Source organism: Elephantulus edwardii, unplaced genomic scaffold (assembly GCF_000299155.1).
Source record: "Elephantulus edwardii isolate Elephantulus edwardi_28Jun2011 unplaced genomic scaffold, EleEdw1.0 scaffold00100, whole genome shotgun sequence".
NCBI classification, from domain to species: domain Eukaryota; kingdom Metazoa; phylum Chordata; class Mammalia; order Macroscelidea; family Macroscelididae; genus Elephantulus; species Elephantulus edwardii.
This window is the reverse complement of record NW_006399850.1, coordinates 2,111,411-2,119,314: the sequence shown is the minus strand read 5'-3', so window position 1 is coordinate 2,119,314 and position 7,904 is coordinate 2,111,411.

The following is a 7,904-nucleotide window of genomic DNA, read 5'->3' as shown; positions in this document are numbered from 1 at the left end:
AGTTTGTTATGATCTACACAGTCAAATGCCTTTGCATAGTCAATGTAACACAGATAGACATTCCTCTGGTATTCCCTGCTTTCAGCCAAGATCCATCTAACATCAGCTACAATATCTCTAGTACCAGGACCCCCTCTAAACCTAGCCTGGACTTCTGGTAGTTCTCTGTTGATGTGCTGTTCCAGTCGTTTTTTGATAATCATCAGTAAAATCTTGCTTGCATGTGAAATCAGTGAGATTGTTCTGTAGTTTCCACATTCTGTTGGGTCAACTTTCTTTGGGATAGGAACAAATATCAATCTCTTCCAGTCAGTTGGCCAAGTGGTTGTTCTCTAGATTTCTTGGCACAACTTGGTGAGCATGTCCATCGCAGCATCTGTTAGCTGAAATATGTCAATTTTTCTTATTAGATTTGTTTTTAATTAGATTTGTTTTTCTGTTTGCGTTCCAGAGTGAAAGCAAGCTGACTGTTCCCCCTTATCGAGCAGGTGGCAGTTGTTTATTACTTCCCTCAAACTAAGCTTGTGTTTCATTTCCCCCTGAAAAAAAAGGTCTCATAACTAAAATTTAACAGACTACTACAGGACCTCCACAAAAAAAAGTCTGATAACTGAATCACAAAATGGGGAAAAGACTCTTGACAAAGGACATTTGGATGACTAACAAACACATGAAAAAATGTTCAAAGTCATTAGCAATCAGAGAGATGAAAATCAAAACAATAATGAGATGCCTTCTTAGTCCATGAGCAGTAGCAAAGTTTAACAGCAAAGCAAATAATGAATGTTGGAGAGGATGCAGAGAGATTCTAACTCTTAAGTATCATTGGTAGGATCACAAAATGATACCATCACTCTGGAAGATAGATTGGTATTTCCTCACAAAGCTCAACGTAGAAACCCCATATGCCCCAGCTATTCCACAGATAGGAACATCTCCCAAGGAAATCAGAAATGAGACACAAATGGAGATATGCACACCTATGGTCATAGCAGTGTTATTTATAATAGCAAGAAAATGGAAATAGCCCAAATGTCCAATAACAAATTAATGAATTGAGAAATGTGATACATTCACAAAATGGAATAGAATGAAGTATCTACAGAATAATGATTTCATAAAATACTACGAAATCTGTGAGAACCTAGATAACATTATGTTGAGTGAAATAATTCAGTCTCATAAGGACAAATACTACGTAAGACCACTATTGTGAAAACTGGAGGATAACTGAGAGATAGATAGATAGATAGATAGATAGATAGATAGATAGATATTGTTGTTGTTTGATGCTGTCGAGTCATAGACGAATCATAGTGACCCTATGAACGAACAGCCTGAGCACTGTTCGTACATAGAGTTTCTGGAGGCAAGCCATTTCGGAAGTGGATGCCACTCCTGCTTTCAGGCTTGATTTAGTTGGGAAGCTCCAGCCAACACTGTCCACCATGGGTACGCATTACCACGATTGGCACATCACTGTCACAGTCTTCAGCATCACAGCAACCACGAGTTACCTCTGTACAGCAACGCACAGACCAGTGCTATACCACCTAGAATAATGTTTCACAGGAAGACAATTTGAACCTGGCCAAGGGCCACAGGCCCGAGGGCCCTTTGGGCTTAAGGCCGCCTCCTGGTTCAAACCCTAGGCCCAGGCTGGCTAGCCTCACTCCAGGTACAGAGCAAACCTGCACATCAAACACATTCCCAGAAAAGCAGTTGACTCCAAAAGCTTGCCACAATTCCTGCGCTCCCACCACCATGCTCCTTCCTTCTGGCAAGGAGAACTTCCCAAGAGCCTGGGAGGAGCCAGCCAAACCAGGAACAAGATTAGATAGATAGATAGATAGGTAGATAGATAGATACATACATACATATATACAGATATATAGATATATATATATGAAATACAGATACATATAGAGAGAGATCAATAGAGATATATTAGATATATATAAAGTTATAGATAGATATAAAGATATATAGATTAGATATAGATAGATATAAAGTTCAAAAGTAGAAGGGGAAAGAAAGGGTAGAAATAGGGGGAGAGGAGATAATCACTAGGATAACAGAAGTTAGTGGGCAAAGAGTGGAGAGAAGGAATAGGAAAGAAAGATTCAGTGGGGACTTAAAAAGATTGGGTGATAATAGACATTGATAAATAATAGTTAATGATATAAAATGCAATGTATATTACAGATTATATATAACACAGTATACATGAATGAAACACAATGTATATGAATAGCTATATGCAAATACACTTGACAAATGGAGGGGAAAAACGATGTATGATATAAATAAACATTGGATTTTGTAAATTCAAAGAGTATGTAATTCTGCCTTTGACCAGTACTAGATTGGAAGTACTAAGAATGAAGGTTTTCCCTTGAAATAAGCTTGTTTAAAGTAGAATTTGGTAGTGGGTGCTGAAGCTTAGGGAAAATATTAAGTCCCATCCAGTACTCTGAGAAGATTTACATTTGAATAAATTTGTAGGCCTACCTTGGATTTTTATTAAAGAGATTTATATTTGAAGGGGGGGAACCCAAGCAGGAAGAAAAATGGGGTTGGGGGAAGAGAGTGAAAAACTTTATAAAATTGGACAAGCTGTTTGGCTTCTGAGGTAGGGGGAACTTGGTGCCCATCAGAGCACCCTTCCAGGACTTGAAGTTAAATGGAGCTGATGAGTACGCTTACTCTATCTATTGAAGCGGAAATACAAGGCATATAGCAATGAAGAGAAAGGCTGAGCTTGGATGAGTTTCTTCAGCACTGTCCACCTAATATTCACAGATATATGGATAAGCAAAAATGGCTGATGGCTTGAGGACCAGGAAATCATAAGGTTTTCTTATTTGTTGACTTGATCCCATGTGAGGGATAAGGATAAGGATGAAAGAGACCAACTGGTCTGAATGAAACACACAAAGTAGTGTGTACTCCTGAGTTAGATGAGCAGTGCCCACTTGGACCTAGCCACAGATGGCAGGGGATGAGTTAACCAGAACTCAACCAAATGAAGACAAGATGGTCCATGCTATGAGACAGTGTTGATTGTTGCCACCTAATTGCTTGCTCTAGACTGGACTTTGTTTGTGGATCCAAATACTCAATGTTTCCAAACTAAACAGAAGGTTCTTCAGCAAGAGGGTAATGCTTTTTCCTTCAGAGTACTGGTTTGATAGGGTTGAACAAATCAGAAATTGGCTATTTAAAATGGAGATATTATAGCATGCAGGACAAAGCACCTGGCTTACATGCTTTCACAAATGTAGCCATTAGTAAGTTGGTGGTGTTGTGTGTTTTTGAGTCAGAACCAACTTATAGCTGACACTCCAGTGGTTTTCAGAGGCAGTAAACTGCACAGAAAAATACTGTCCCATCTTTCTCCCACAGAACAGCTGGTAGATTCAAACCACATGTCTCTGAGACTGCAGTGCAGCTTCTTATCACTAGGCCCCTGGAACCCCCTAGTAAGATGATTGTAAGAGGGGGAGGGTGTAACCTTCCACAATATATTTAAATAAAATAAAACAATTAAAGATTATCTAAAACACAATGTACGTGCATGAAACACAATGTGTGTGAATGATTGCATGTAAACCAATAATAATATACCCAAAAAGAATATTTTTAAAAAATTTTATATTCAACCTATAAGCAAAACAAAACTAAGGGACACTTGATCCAAGACAGTGTCTCTTCCATTACTTATTATGCATCTGAAAGTTGGACAGTGAATAAATATGACTGAAGAGTAGATATATTTGAGTTGTAGTACTAGAGAAAAATACTGAATACCTCATAGATTACCAGAAGAGCAAACAAGTCTATCTTGGAGGAAGTGCAACCAGGGTGCTCCTTAGTGGCAAGACAGGGAAACTTTGAATACTTTGGGGAATTTTTTCAGTAGAGGTCAATACTTGGAAAAAGACTTCTTGCTGTGAAGATAGAGAGTCATAGACAGAGATGAAGACCCCCAACAACATGGATTAACACAGAGACTGTAACAATGAGTTCTAGCATATGGTGCAGAATAGGGCAAGGTTCATATCTATTATTTATAAGGTTACTATGAGTTATAGTTGGCTGGTTGGCAACCTAATAACAACATCTCCCTTAGTTTAAGGATCATGTGAGCAATGAAGTGCATTGACAAAGACGGGAAAGGAGAAAAACTCATGACATCTTTGCCACTAGCTAAAGTTGTCCTGACTATCCGTTTTAAACTTTAAAATTCTTTATTAAACACTGTCACTTTCATCAGGCACCTAAACCTCTAGTAATGTTTTGGATCAACTTACTGAAATATACCTGACTGGTAAAAATGGAGTTCTTGTTGTTGTTGTTGTGTGCCATTAAGTTGTTTATGAATCATAGAAACTCTATGCCAAAATATAAAACAAAAGTCAACTATCCATACACTCACATAGAAGAAAATGAAAAAAAAAATATTATACTCTGAGAAAAATCTTTCTATAATCAAGGTCTCGAGGTAAGGAATTATACTGCCAGTCCAAAGGCATTCGTTCAACTTCACTAGATGTTCCATGAAAGAAAAATGAACAATATCTTCCTATGTTATTTACCACCTCTGAAAACCCACTGGAGGATGAGCTATCAGTTTCAACCTGATAGCACATAATAGCCCAATAGAGGAAAACAGTATGACTTCATCTACTAATTATAAGAAAACTAATCACATCTTATGTGTGATCAAGTTGACTATATATAACTCATAGTGATCCTATGCACATAGGATCTGAGCCTTGCCCTATCCTGCACCATCCTCATCATCTCTGATATGCTTGAGCACGTAGCTACACAGTCACTGTGTCAATCAATCTGTTTAGGGTCTTTCTCTCTTATGCTGACCCTCCACATTCTCAAGTATGATGTCTATATTCAAGGTTTTAGACTCTCTTAACAATATGATCAAATTACGTGAGATAAAGATAACAGTAGTATCTATATTTAAACAGCATCTGATACATTTCCCAGTGTTCTCATATAACCTCATTTTAATCTTGTAGAGTCACAAATACGATTATTTTGGCATACACTCTTGGGTATGGCTATCTGAGATTCAGAGAGGCTTATAGTTTTGCCTAGTCACAGAGGAGCCATATGGTCCCACAGCTTCAATAGGCACATGTTCCCTCTGCCCTGCTACCATTAATATCATTCTTCTCCATCAATATCTAAAAACATCATAGGGTGAAATTGATAATAAATTTATTTCCACTTAATAAACTATGGTAACATTCATGTTTTTGCTTTTTAAGTAAATATGTATTTGCTTTAAAATAAATATGTTTAAATTTATCCTTTATGACTAAATTTTAAAATAAATCATCATATTTAGACTGTTTTTGTTGCTATTGTTGTTATGTGCCCTGGAGTTGCCTGCAACTCACAGCAACCCTCTGTACCTCTGAACCCTTCCCTATCCTGAGCCAGACTCACTCACTCTGACACACCTACCCCCATTACAAAGTTACTCCATCTCACCTGGTGTCTTCCTCTCCTGTGCTGTCCCTGCACCCTTCCAAGCATGATGTACTTCTCCAAACACTGTTTTTAGAAACTGAAAATACATGTCATTTCGAACCCTTAAACTACCTAACTCTTTTAAGCCTCAGTTTTCTCATCTGTAAAGTCAAGATAATAGTAATAATGCCTCTTATTCTGGAGTACCATGAGGTTTAAATAGGATATTGATTGTTAAGCACTCAGTGCTTAGTAGCAAGTGGTATAACCAGGACTTGACTATAAATTTTCATGTCCCTCAATCAAAGGCTTAACTTTCACATGACAGCAGGTTTATTGGGCTATATTAAGAAAAAAGAATAGAAATGAAAATCACAGTCAGATTGGAAGAACTCACACAATAAACTGAAATTTTAAGGCTTTAATCAGTAAGCTGGTATTAGCATCAACAAGCTGTTTTATGTAAATGACACAACCTTGCTTGCAGAAAGCAAGGGGACTTGAGATGCTTACTGCAAAGCTCAAGGACTGATACCTTCAATATGGATAAACATCAACATCAATAAAATAAAAATCCTCATTGGACCAACAGGCAACATCATGACAGATGGAGAAAAAATTGAAATTGTCAATGATTTCACTTTGTTTGGATCCACAAACAATACTCTTGGTACCAGCAGCAAGGAGATCAGGACACATATATCATTGGGAAAATCTACCGTTGAAGAGCTTGCCAAACTCCTAAAGGGCAATGATGTCTGTTTAAAGACTAAGTTGCACCTGACTCAAGCCATGGTCTTTCCAATAACCTGCGCTACATCTGACAGTAAAAAGTGAACAAAGGTTAAAGAACAGGAATTGATGCCTTTGTGTTGTAACACTAGAGAAGAGTGCTGAATATCCTATGGACAATCAAAAGAACAAAGAGGTCACGTCAGGTCACAGCCCTCGTGTACCTTACCATTGCTCTGTGGCTAGACGCCAAGACCTGCGTGGCATGGCGATGCCTGGGAGTGTCTTCTCACTTCCTCTTTTCAAGTATATGTTAAAGGCTGCAGCCCAGGCCAGGGCACTCATACCCCAGCCAGTGACAGCACCACAGCCTGCCAGGTTTAGGGGCTGAAGTTGGAATGTTACACTCCTGCCTGAAGCACTAGACCATTGCCCCACTGCCTGGTAGCTGCTGTTCTACAACCTAAAAACCACTGTCCCACTGCCTGTGGGCCGCTGCCCCACTGTCTGGAGACCACCCTACTGGCACCCACTGTCCTGCACCAGGAGCTCTAATTTAACAGGGTCTTGGGCCTTGAACACAGTTGCCTAGCTACACCACTGTAGGATTTCTTAAGATCAAAATTAAAAGGCTCAATAAAGCCACAGTTTCTGGAGGGCAATAGTATCCCACTTTGGGCCCAAGGCCCAAAAAGGGAGCACCAATAACCAGATCCTTCACAAAACACTGCCAGACTCTGGGACATTATCTAGTTCCAACAACCTTACATATACAAAGAAAAAATTCACATAGTGTCAAGAAAGCAACAATATGCTTCAGTCATCATGAAAAAAAAATAACCTTTCTCCTAAAAAAGCAAATCCAATAAATACCCTAAACAGAAAAACCCAGAAAATATATGTTGCTGTGGACTTACTCCAACAGCTACAGAATAAAATGTAAGTGACAGAAGAAATAATGGAAGCCATTAAGGAAACAAATACCCCAGAGACAACAATCCAGAAGAAATATATTGACGAGGAGGAATTTGAATAGCTATAGAAGAAAATGAAGATGATGGAAGAAAGAACTGTTAGTAGTATAGATAAAGAGGTACAAGAACTTAAAAAATCACCACAAGACAGAGAGGGTACAGCCAACACAGTACTGGAAATAATAAAAAAGCATGAAAGTACAACCTAGAATATTAAGACAGAAATGGCAGAAGTACATAACATGCTGGTGGACAGAAAATTGGAACTGAAGAGATGGAACAGAAAGTCAGTGAGTGGGAAGAAAGAGCCTCCCTGGAAATATACTAGAAGAAAAATCAAACATGAGATGTAAAGAAAATGAAGAAAACATTAGAATCATGTGGGATGACATTAAAAAGAAAAACGTACATATGATTGAAATTCAAGAACATGGGAGTGACAGGGAAGTCACTGAAAAAAATATGGAAGAAGTACTAGAAGAAAATTTCCCAGGTCTTATGAAGAGTGGGGAAATTCACATTTAAGATGCATACTGAACACCAAAAAGACTAGAACCAAAAAGAAAAGTATCAAGACATACCATAGTAAAATTCTCCAAATTAAAAGAAAAGTATAGAATACTAAGAGCAGCACAAGAAAAACGAAGAGACACCTATGAAGGGGAAACCATTAGATTAAGTTCTGATTTCTCAGCAGAA